We start from the raw sequence: 12548 nt of genomic DNA, 5'->3' as shown, positions 1-12548 counted from the left end.
GTTTGTTCACTCAAAGCCACTCCAGCCCCAACAAGAGAAACAGCTTCCTCAGAAGGGTCATACTTATGAAGCAGCAGCACATGTTCATTACTGAAAATCAATTAAAAATTGACTGCATAATGACCAATATTGGAGCCAAATGAGAATTTATGCACCAAGTTTTGCTGATTTGCTAAGAATGTGTGTGCATATATATATACATGCACAGACACAGATGTTTAATATGCATTTCAGAAAGGAGTTGTTTTGAGAAATTTCTTGTCTCAAAAGGTTTTCAAAACCATTTTGAAAAGGCAGGAGCATCCTGCATCAATACATTTTCAAGCAGAACAAAACCAATCCTTTTTATCAATTGGAACAAAATTCTTCATCTGAAAAGTTCAGTTAATGTGTATCTATAGGAAAAAAAAACAACAAAGAAAAGCAAAGTGGAATATTTTAAAACTGTCTATATGAAATTGTTAAATTAATTTCCGTGATTTTTTAAAAAAATCTAGTATCACACACTTGTCTTCATCATATTTTTTTACGCTTGTTTTCTGCCCTTGGTCAGAAATGTATGGAGACAACAGTCCCTTATGCTCTTCTCCAACATTTTTCAGGGCATCAAACAAACAAACAAAAAGTATATACAATTAAATGAAATGTTTTTCTTAACCAAACTAAGACATTTTGGTTTACGTGGGGAGGAGATGTTAATCATTTCAATTAGAAGAGAAAGGTAACACATCAGCTTTTTAAAATCAGTCACCTTAATGTGTGCCAGAAAGAGTTAATCTTGCTCAGAGCTATTCTCTGTCACTGCTCACAGGGGATCCCCGAGCTTTGAGACACCTGAAACAAGACTTCTGTGACAGCCCGCTGGGTCTGCTGCTGTCATCTGGGCTTGGAACCCAAGCCAGGAGGCAGGAGAATGCTGGCTATGAGAGCAGGGAGCTGCTGCTGGTGTCCAGGCATGGTGGTGGGTAGAAAGAGAAGGGACTGAAGCTTGGATCCTGCTTTTTTTCCCCTGCCACAAGTGGCTGGGCTCTGTGGGGCCATGCCTGGCACTTCCAGCTTGCCCTTGGGAAGGAAGACCATCAGCAGTTTGCAGGAATTGAATTCAGGGCTCGCTGCTGTTTAGCTGTCTTACAGCTCTGTCATGTGCAAGGGCATCCCTGATGCAATCAATAGCAAATGATGGCCATAGGCATTTCCTTGCTGGTACCATGCATGCATAACCCATACCCTAGGGTAATTTACAGCTTGTGTTCATTTTCTGTGGCCTTTGTGGATGTCTGTCTGCCTGTCCATTTGCCCATCAGCCTTCATTGAGAACTTTTCAATCCATTGGCCAATTTTGCTCATCAGGCAAATAAAGCAGCAGGTCTCCCGTAGATGATGAAGTCCATTTGTTGTGCATATAAGCTGGTGGTGAGGGCAAGGAGGGGGATGCTCAGCCCATCCCATCCCTCATGCTGGACAGCTCTCTTCCACCATCCAAGCTGCACAGACACACAAACTATCTGGCATTCCTGCAAGCAGGGGGGTCCCTTCAGCATTTCTCACTGTGTCAGATGTACCCGTCTAACAGCAGACCCCAAATTAATTCAGTCACTTTCCTCTTGGAGCTCCTAAATGAAACTCCTAGCCTCTTTTCAAAAACAAAGCCTTTCTTTGCAGAGAACAACAGCCTTGTCCATACCCTGGCAGTTAACTTATTGCAGAGCTGGCCGACGCAAAAAGCTCTGGGAGTGTAAACAGATTTGCCTCTTAAAGCGATATGATTAAACCGGCAATTGTTCTGTGTTAGCACTCTGAATCCTTTGTGAGTTAGTTAGATTTCTTTCTGATTGATGTTAAAATAAAATAAAAATAAAAATTTAGTGGCATCGGGATACCTTTCAGAATGAGTTTGCTGCAGCTTCTGCCTTTCCTTGCAGGATCACCCCAATTCTCTCTTCCTGCCTCCGTTTCCCTGTTTTTACACAAAGGTGGTTTGGCTGATTTAAAAATCTGAATAAAACCTGGGCATTATCCTTTAATTTAAATCAAACCAAGGGACCATGGTGAAGAATGGAGGGGTTGGAGATGCATGGGTTAATGCCAGCAAGTGATCCAGGCTCCATGCAGCAGCAAGTCCTGTCTGCTCATCTGTAGCACTCCCCACCACAAGCAAGACTAGACTTCCAAGTCTCCTTGATATCAAGCCTTACCATCTACCTACTGAGATGCAAATCCTCATCTACCACAGGTCACACAGCCCCACTGAGCTGCCCTTGATGGGCATTTAGTCCTAGGGCTGAAATAGCAATTTCCAATGAGAAATATGTAAAAGACACTGATAGCTCGCCAGAGGATTCTGCAAACTGAGAGACGCTGTAATTTTGAGCTTTATTCTGTAGCCACATTGGATCAACATGAATCCTTCCAGCATCTCCAGAGAACTGAGAACCTGGTCTATTGGCATTGACAGGAAATTTTGTTTCAGTTTGGCTTCATTCCTGGCCACATGTAAATCAAAAGCAACTCCCTAATATTTTATTTAGACGGGGCTCTAAGTGGCGTATATTCCCACTTAAGTTCTTCTCCTTGCAAGAGTGCTGCAGGTTCATCAGGCTTTTAATTACTTGCTGTTATCTCCAGTTATAAAACAAATCCACTAAACTTTCTGGTGTACTGAAGAGGTGATGTGTTTAAAAGACACAAAGCCTGTCACTCTGCTTGGCCCCCAAGATTTTTTCTGTTGGATTAAATATGTTGGGAATCCCAGAAAATCTTTCTTCCAGCATGTGCTTGTCAGACATTTTCCTGATATCCCACTCACCACAATCCACAGAGCACGTCAGAGAAGCAGGTTTCTCCCTCTGTATTAATCACCCTTCCAGTCATGTGGTCCTTTGTGGCCTGCTAAAGCCAGTTGCATCACTTATGTTACCTCTCCCGGAGAGGGGGGCAAAAAAGAGCATTAAGGTTTAAAGAGAACAAAGAAGTCACCCAGGAAAAAAATACAGTTTTGGGGTTTTGTTCCTAGTTTTGTCATTTTTGTGGGCTTCGAGGAAATAGAAGGAATGGAAAAGGGCACAGAGGTCTCACATGGAAGAGGTAATCTTCATCATTTAATCTTTGGTGGACGTACCTGAAGTAAACTATCGAAAAGTTGAGTTCATTTGAAGTAAACATACTCCTTGAAGGAAGAGGATTAAGTTACCTCAATTCATTGTTGGATGCTTCAGAGTCCGCAGTGCCTGATAATTTCTTACCATACTCATTAACATATCAAATGACGAAATGTTTCTCAAAAATGCCTTGTGTTGGGTCACCTGCCTAGAAAGATCCCACCACATCATCGGTGGGGATTAGAGGAATTCCAGAGTTTGCAGGCTGGTCTCACAAATGGTACCCCAAGGAGAATCCTCCAGAGACACTTCCATATAACTGATGTGGTAGCCACCCCACGTGCTGGGAAAAAACACTGCCCTAAAAACTGGGCTCTGCCGACAGCAGATCAGAAAGAGCTATTCTGAATGTCCTCTACACATGCAATTGGGAGTAGGTAAAGAGCAGTGTAACACAGATTACATGTAGAACCATCATGGCTGATGGTAATACAAAGTTGAGAAAGCTACTGGTATCAACAAACAAGAGTGAATCTTACCTCAGGAATTTTTAATCTGATCTCAAAAATCATTAATGGCCTATCAGATAGGGGATTGTGTAATTCACTTAAACCCCAGAGATTTAGTTTCAATTCAAAAAGGGGCACCTGCAGGTGAGAAAATGGAGAGTTCAGAACTGGAGGAACTCATTCTGTGATCAAATCTCTTCCTGTCAGGAGGAGAAACTACCCCAGAGACACTTTCAAACCTACATGACTGTGACCCTCTTTTCCCATTCTTGTCCTCCCCGAAATGTGGCTCAGGGTGCCCAAGGCAGAAACCCCTATCACCTCCCTGTCCTGCCACCCTTCTCTTGTCTGTTCCCAGAGTGGAAGGTGGAGGTCCAGGGCTGGACTTTCTGGCAGTACTGGGCAGCATCTCCTACCCTTTCCCCTGCTGTGTGACTCATGTTGGAGGGAAGAGAGTCCAGGGCCACTGCAGTGAATGTAAAGTAACTGCTGACATGGTCTTCCTCCCATCACAAATGAGGAAGAAGACCAGAGGCAGACAGAAGGAACCAGAGCAAAACAAAGGCAGGTCACACCAAATGGCAGAGAGCCTCACCATGTTCCTCGCACTTGGTCCTGTGGACATTTTGAATTGCAACAATACCACACAATGGCCTGCTCATCCACCCCAAGAGACAGAAAACTGTGTCCCCAACTTGAAGGTGGGGATTGATGCCACTCCTCCACAAGACACATACCCACATGGCTTGGTGGGGTCATATGGCCATCCTCATGGACAGAAAAGGCCCCAACAGTGGGGTCTGAGATCCACAGTTACCCAGGTTAAGACCACACACTGCACCTTGATAGAAATGGAGTTGGAGGGTCACGGAGCAGTACTGTTGGATGTGGACAGAGGGAATCCACTCTCTATACCAACCTATCCACAGCAGGTCCTTCAACAAAGCCCTAACAAAGTCATCACAGGGCTTTAAAAGCCCTGGTTTTGCCTGTGAAAGAGAGGAATTTCTCCAGGCATATTTGTGTATAAACAAATTGGCTGTTGAATAACACCTTGCACAACTTTGTACAGCTTCAAGTCTTCACAGCATCACAGAATGGTTGAGGTTGGAAATGACCTCTGGAGGTCATCTAGACCATCCTCCCTGCTCAAGCAGGGTGAGATAGAGCAGGTTTCTCAGGTCCATGTCCAGTGGTGTTTTGAATATCTCCAAGAATTGAGACTCCACAGCCTCTTGGTGACCTCTGTTGCTGACTGTGCACCAGATGCAACATGAAGAGACTGTGACATTCCCAAAATGCAGACTCATCTGCGGCACTGTCCAGTCAGTCCCAATACAGATCAGGACACCACGGGCAAATGGTTCCTTGTGATGTCCCCTGAGCTGTGGGCAACTTCTTGCCACTCATGAATTACAATCTGAAAAATAGGAATCACTTCCAGATTTCCCTTCCTGAGTAATGCTCACTTTTAAACTGTGTCTTCAAACAAAGGAAGAAACCAACAGCCAAATAAAGGAACCCCTTGGGACTGAATTGGTCACTACTAATTGGTTGATAAACTTAGTGATACCAGGTAGCTGCATCCAGCCTCTAGGCAGATCATGTGTATGTCTGTGTGTGTGGACACAAACCCATGTCAGCTGCATGTAAGTCTGTGCAGGCACACGTCTGTGTGTGTGCAAACTGGGCTTCACTGCTTGTCACCTTTCCCACATTTTCTTCATCACAAAAAGGCAACGTCTGCTTATGGCCTAGAGGCAAAGTGGAGGGGGGAACTCATCTTCTTTATCGTAAACATCCAAATTCCTGTATATGCCAGGAAAACAGAATTGCCCTGATATCACAGGCTGAGGTCTCATTCTCTCAAGTGCAATCAAATGAACTGCTGTTGCTGTGGAGCTTATCTAAAAACATCTCTCTGCATTCTGCTCATTCAGGACTTTTATGCCTGCTGTTCTCATTATTACGCTCTTGTTTTTCCAAGTATCGAAATCTCACTCGGACATTTATAGTTTTATCTGCACTTGAATACACAATCAAGCACCACAGGCAGCACCAGCCGGGGGCTGAATCATGTCCTCGCCTACGTCATATTTTCAAATTTCAGCAGAAAACATTGATACCAAGATGATCCAATGGCTGAAACCCAGATGCTATGAAAGTTGATCATGCAGGAGAGGCAGATTCATGCTGGTCTCCGTTTACACCCTCTTCTCCCCATTCACACTTTCTTCTCCTGAGCATTTCATGGGTTTCCAGGGATAAATATTGTTCCCAGTACATCCCCTTCCACTGATACAACATCATTAAATTTGGTGGCAGTAGGAATCCCATTATTCAGGCCACTTGTTTTCACGTGCCACAGGAGCTTGGTAGGTTTTTGTCAAGGCTGGCAGTTCATATGCAGGATAAGGGAGGTGATGCTCACAAAGAAGGAAATGCCACTTGGAGGGCTGGATGGAGAAAGGTTATGTTAAACTGCACATGGACTTGAAGTGCAATACCAAAGGCTCCTCCAGACACAGCATGGTCACCAGCCCGTCCTTTCTTGCCTGCCTTCACACAGGTGACTGTTCCTACCTCCACCGTGATGAGCCTGTGGTTTGTTTCACTGCCTTGCTGAGCAGTCGTGGTAAGGAAGGGGGCAAGGGAGGTCAGAGGGGATGCTGGTGGGCAGCAGTGTGAATCCAGTGCGGTGCACTCATATTGCATGGTGGTATGCTCTGGCCACTGAGGGCACAAGCCTGTTTCCTAGAATGTGGATTCATTATTGAAAGAAATCTTTCAGGGAAAGTTTTCACACTGGGTTTTGTTTTGTCACTGAGGTGCAGCGGAGCACTCAGGACATCTGGCAGAGCCTTGAGCAAAGCAGCAGCAGCTGCATATGCCAGTTTATCCCCTCTCCATGTGTTAATGAAACACTGGTGACATCCCTGTATCATCCTTTTTTCACTCCTACCCAAGCACTCATAGTGTCTCAGCATTGCTCCAGGGGAAGTTCCACATGGGCTAAGCATTTACTGTCTCACAGTCCTTATCAGTGATCCCAACTGGATCTCAGTGCTACCAGACAGTGAGATAGCAGGATATGGTCAAGATCTTATGCTTTTTATCTTCTAAATGCCCAGGGTGGGGTTGATCCCTCACTGAAAGAAAGACATCAATCCCAAACAAGTTATCTATCAACACTGAATTGTGGATGGGAATTTCCTGAAGATGATCCAGTAATTGCTTTTGGACACTGAGGCCGAAGACTGAAGACTAGACCAGACTGGATGCCTTCCTTTGAAGAGGAAAAGAAATTTAAGCATCTGTAGAGATGAATTCCAGCACTGAGCCTAGGAGGTGTGTGTATCTGTTTAGAAGGGCTTGCATTTCAAGCGATGCCTGCTCCCCACTGCTCCCACAGTAAGCTCCAAACAGAGAATGTCTGCTTGAGACTCATGTCCTTTTCCTGGGCCAACTTCCCAGCAGAAATGATGGTAACCTCCAGAAGACAGAAACCTCTTTGGTACCTGAAAGGCAGGTTGCCACAGGCTGAAGTTTCTGTTATGCTATGGAAATTTGCAAACGACTGACAGAGCGAAGAACTTTGTCATTTATTTAGTTCATCATTTCTGCCTGCGGAGCTGCTTGATGGGACTCCATGGTCCCTCTCCTCAGGACTGACAACTCTTCTGCCATGTCCAACCCCTACGCCAGGTGTCTGCCAGCCCCATGCTTTACCCTGCTGCCTGGCACCTCTCTGCTATCATTCATGGTCCAGAGGCAAATCCAGAATTCACCTTTTCCCCCATCTGTATCTTTAGCAAAGACTCTGAAGTCTTTTTCTCACCATAGTGAAAATACATGGTGTAAGCCTGCATGTGGAAGATACTGCCCAGAAGTCTGAAATCAGCAGAAGTATATGTTGAGCAAGTTAAAAACAGTAGCCAGAGCTTTTGGCTAGAAGAAGGATAAGAGGATATACTGGAGCAGAGGCATTTTCTGTATAAGTTACTCTTCATTCTGTGGCTTTTTTTTTGCATGACACTTGAGGAGGAAGGCTCAGGGTCTGGCCAGTGGCTCCATGGAGCTTCTGCATCCCTGCTCCCTGCTGGCCATTTCCACCCATGAAAAGAAATCTTCCCATTACCGGACCAAAGGGGTCAGGATACACTCTTCTTCTCCTACACGAAGCCATTCCTGCTTTCCAGCCTCAGGGAGATGAGGGAGGATTAATAATTGTGATCAATGTGTTTCTTGTTCTCAGATACAGCATACCAGAAGGTATTTTTTGAGTATGATATATGAACTACTGTGAGATGTAGCAGAATTTTTTGGCCTTGCAGCTGTGGAGGTACAGTATTCATCTTCTCTCAGCCTATAAAACATGCAGCCCAGAGACATGATGAATATGTTTTGCAGAAGCTGAAGTAGAAATTCCAGGGAAGTTCCTTGAAAGTGTTTCTCTACAAGACGACATTCATTTTGTTAGTTAAACAAACTAAGACAAACCTTTCAGATCTCCTTACCCCTTCTTCCCCTGCCCCTCCTCACTTTCTGGCGTACTTCCAAAGCCTCTAAAGAGGTGATTGACTGGGGGCTGGTATTTGCTCAAGCCCCTGTTTTCAGCTGTGGAGTCCCTAGCCTTCATCACAACCTGTTCCAGAAGCTGGCAAGTTGATAGTCATATCTGGGCATCCAGAGGACACAGACCAAGGGAGAACCAAGAGGCAGGGGTAGTCCAGGGACACAAACCCTTAGCAAGAGAAGTATTTAATCTGACTGTGCAGTGAGGGGACTTCCCTGGTGCTGTGTGATGAATTATCCCACACTCATAATTCATCCCATGTCTTGCACTTGTCCCCTGCTCTGTTTATCAAACCTGTTGGTCCTGCTGCTGCCCAAAGACTGTATGAAATTGGTTCATCAATCATCTGGCTGCCATCCACAGTCTTGCCAGGGAAGAGAAGAAGTGAATGGATAGAAGTACCATGAAACTCCACAGATAATATAATTTTGATTAGGAAAAGTGCTTACTTCTGCAGCCACTTTTAAGCCCATTAGAATAGCTGTTTGTATTCTTTACTACTTAAATTAAGGCACTTAGTTTGAAAAGGCTGTAATGAATCAAGCCCTTTGCTAGCAGGGCATTTGGATCTTCATTCTTGTACCTGGCTGCATTACCCTCCAGAGTCAAGCATGATGGGCTAGTTAATACCTGCTAAATATTCTGCCCAGCAATATTCGTATCTGGGGCTTTGCTTTTCAGAGCAAAGAAGTAACAAGAGCAAATACAGTTTTAGAGAGTCCCAGAGCTGAATCTGTGAAGAGGAGCTCACAGAAATCCATTTCCAGCTGGGTATGAATGGCTGGACATTGCATGTGGAGAAACACATTTGTACCATTTGGCACATCAGCCCCAGAGGCTTGACAAGGGCCCTGGTGGTGCACATTACCCCATTCCCCCCCCCCCCCCCCCAACTGAGCAGGAGCACCTGGGTGGATGCAGGGATCTGTAGTCTCAGGCAAGGCTTCTGCATAGAGCAGGGTGCCCGTGGCAGCCAGGGCTGCACAGAGCGTGCCCATCACAGGCACTGTGGGCATACAGCATGGGGCTGTTCAGTGAAGGCGGAGACAGCATCAGTCTAACACATCCTGCTTTGCAATGGTTTGCAGACTAGAACACCATAAATGTGACCTCATTTTTAACCAGAATTTGGTGGGGTATTTTCTTTATTCAATATTTTTATCTGAAATACTTCTTTTTCCCTCTAATGTGTCAAAAATGAAGACTGGATTTGTTTTGATGCCTGAGGTCCCGGTTTTGTGGCTGGCAACAATTACCAGGAAGGGTCCGCAACAGATGCCACTTTCTGTACTTGTACCTATTTTGGTTCTCGTGACTTGAATCACTGTGTCTGCTTGTCTGTCTGTGGTGTTTGATCATGGGCTTAGGTCGCCAGTCCTTCTGTGTAGACAAATTTTATCTTTCAGCTAACAGTACCCGAGGTACTGACACTGTGAAGATAAGTGAACAGCCTGACCACTGTCTACATTGAGATATCTGGGTTTCTTTTTAGGTTTAATAACCATTGTCATCACATTTTCTACCACCTCAAGGAAAAACTGGTGAGACCGGGTCTGACTGGGCTCTCTAATCTACATAAGACAATTCTTGTCTTCATTTCCCACATAGAGTTTGCTAGAGCACAGGCATCCCTGGTGTGCAAGCCCCCAGACAGAGCATCACTTTCCTGTGTCAGGCATCAAATGGGCTGTGTCATAAGATGGGTACCAAAATTAAGGGACTTCCTCAAAGTGCACAGAGATGCCAAAGACCTGATCCTGTTTAAAACAATTCAGGAAAAACTGCTTATTAGTTGCCAGATGCTAACCTATTAAAATTGGCCTTATTTGCATTTTGTGTAGTAACTACTTTCCAGATCTGTTTAGCTTAAACCTGCAGAAATGCTGTAATTCGCGTTTAGTGACATTGGGGAGTAATGGAATGGTTTTGCTAATTAGGGAATAGCAACAAAGAGTTTTCTCAGTGATAAGCAAATCCTTTCAGACTACTCTTAACACTGATGGAAAATGGTTTCTGCATTGATTATTTCTCCATCTCAGTGGAAACTTTTCTGAATGGAATAAAGGAGGAATAGAAGATCGTCCTTTCTGTGTGCCCATACCAATGCACTCGACATTCAGAATTCAATATAGGAGGGGTTTGATTTTGCTAAGTCACAAAACGTGCGTGAAGTTTAAAGAAAAAAAATAACCAACCCACACTCAGATTAGGTAATTTGTCGGAAACTAGAACTTCTATGAAAGTGCAGTCCTGTTCCTCAAGCAAAATCAAGTGATATTGTAATGACAGTAGCTGCAGAGTTCAGCAACTCTATGGCAGCACGTGACTAAGACAAGACATCTGGTTTTGGCTGGGCTGAATGTTTTAACAAAAAGCTGGATTAGCACCATAGGTCAAACCCTTTCACAAAGGTCAGGGCTGTCCTCAGAGAACTCATCAAGAAAAAAAGCTATTCTTTGTGAGCAGGTTTGTTGCTAGGTTGAAGATCCTATCAGAAAAAAGGCTATTAGTGCTTGACAAATCAGCCTTCTGAATCCCTTTGGGTCATGCAACACATCATTTTGGGTAGAGCCGACATCTTTTATTGAATCCAACCAAGACAAACTGTCAAATTTTCAGATTATGTGACATTTTGGTTAATGGTTTCTTTTCCTTTTGAGTTTCCATCTATTTTTAAGTGAAAAAGTACTGGTTTGAAACTGCTAAAAGTTTCATTTAAAAGAGGTCATCCCAAAATGTTGCAGAATTTTCCGTAACATAACGCAACATTTCAGAAATGTCAGATTGAAATGTTCCAGCTCTTTCAAAAATTTGCTCCATTTTGGGGCTTGAAACTGGTTACCTCGGTTTATCCAAAAGCTCAAATAGCTTCAGTGCTGTGCATTTACCTCCGCCTGACAAATCCAACCCAACTTCAGTGAATAGGAGCCTCTCTGTTTGAAGCCTTTTATTAATGCTGTGATGGGTAGCAGATGCTCAAAGAAAATCTTTGAGGAGAGCTAATGGCCAACTCTTTCTAAAGCTTTCTCTCCTTTCCTTGCCAACACTTTTAAGTGACCCTAACATATATGTCTATCATCCTCAAAGCCCCTGGCATTTTTTCAGAAAGGGCTTTTCTTTTGAGCGTTTGGCAGTCCTAGACAAGAATCTCACAAAATCCTTGGTCACCCTGCCGAGAGGCCTGGCCAGACACCCTCTGCAAAGTGAGTAGGATGCCTTCTCCATCTAAACTAAAGGATTTGACGCTAGATGTAAACCTGGAAGCTGTTTATATGTTGCTGTTTTGAAATTATCATTTTCCTCCTGCCTGCAGCCTCGTTTCTCTCTCTTTTAGTATGTATTGTTTGACATTGTTTCTGCCTGCAACATTTATAAGGCATTGTGCTTAAAAAATTAGGTTGATGAATGAGAAGAGATGGTTCTCCTAATAGTCATTGACAGAAAGGCCAGAAGCCTTTTATTCAGTGTGTCATTTGGCTGCTGTAAATTGTTCTGAGTAGCAACATAGTAAAAAAAAAAGATGAAAACAGAGCAACAGATGACACTGAAGCAGAAGTGTCCCAGCAAATCAAGCATTTGTGAAGAAATACAATTAAAAGCATTACAAATTCTTCACTCGTAACAAGGGAACAAAGACTGTCTTAGAACTTATGGACCTCATATGCTTCTACAAGACCTTTCTGGTTGGTGACAGATCTGTTACTGCTTGCCAGGTCACCCTACTGATATCGCATCATGGCCTGTAAAAATGATGTCCTGCTTTCATCACGCTGTGAGACTGAGACCCACTGAAATGGCATTAGGTGGTCTTCTCAATGGGTGGATCAGTCCTGTCCAATTTTAACTTTCCTTTGCCTGTTTTGAGCAGTGATTTTGCTTTTGTCTTGGGTCCTGGGCTTGAAGGTGTCTAGAAGGGTGTATTAGAAGGACTGATATTTGAATACTTCTCAAACTCCAGATGTAGCTTTCTGCAGTGACCATCCCGTTGATGCCAGGTGACCATGGGATCATCACAGGAGACAATCCGCAGTCAGCTGCAATTCTGCTTCCTGTGTTCATTACTGACAGCTGTACTAACAAGCTGTAACTTTTTGAGGTTCATTGTGCTCAAGCCAAAATGCCTGACCAGTAACTCTGGGAAATTCGGCTGATCGGGTTGAATTCAAGGCACCTGCTTGGGTACTCAAAGCTACATCTAAGATGTGATACAATTACCAGAGCTTTGGATTAGTCTTCTGAGCTACTGGGAACCGTAGCAGAAGACACAAAAGCCACTTCTAATATCATCAAAATGGAAACTCTTCTTCCAGCTGACACATCCAACGGAATGCACCACCCCCAAGAGACAAGAGCATGGCTCTAACA

General features: G+C 44.1%; 1 protein-coding gene across 1 annotated transcript in view; it reads left to right on the top strand.

The window, feature by feature from the left end:
• SYNDIG1 (synapse differentiation inducing 1) overlaps positions 1 to 12548 on the top strand; it is a 76417-nt gene that overhangs the window by 61353 nt on the left and 2516 nt on the right. The window lies entirely within an intron of this gene.

This window comes from Falco biarmicus, chromosome 12, assembly GCF_023638135.1.
Source record: "Falco biarmicus isolate bFalBia1 chromosome 12, bFalBia1.pri, whole genome shotgun sequence".
In the NCBI taxonomy this organism is placed as follows: domain Eukaryota; kingdom Metazoa; phylum Chordata; class Aves; order Falconiformes; family Falconidae; genus Falco; species Falco biarmicus.
Note: the sequence above shows the minus strand (reverse complement) of the source record. Positions and strands in the feature narration are given on the sequence as shown.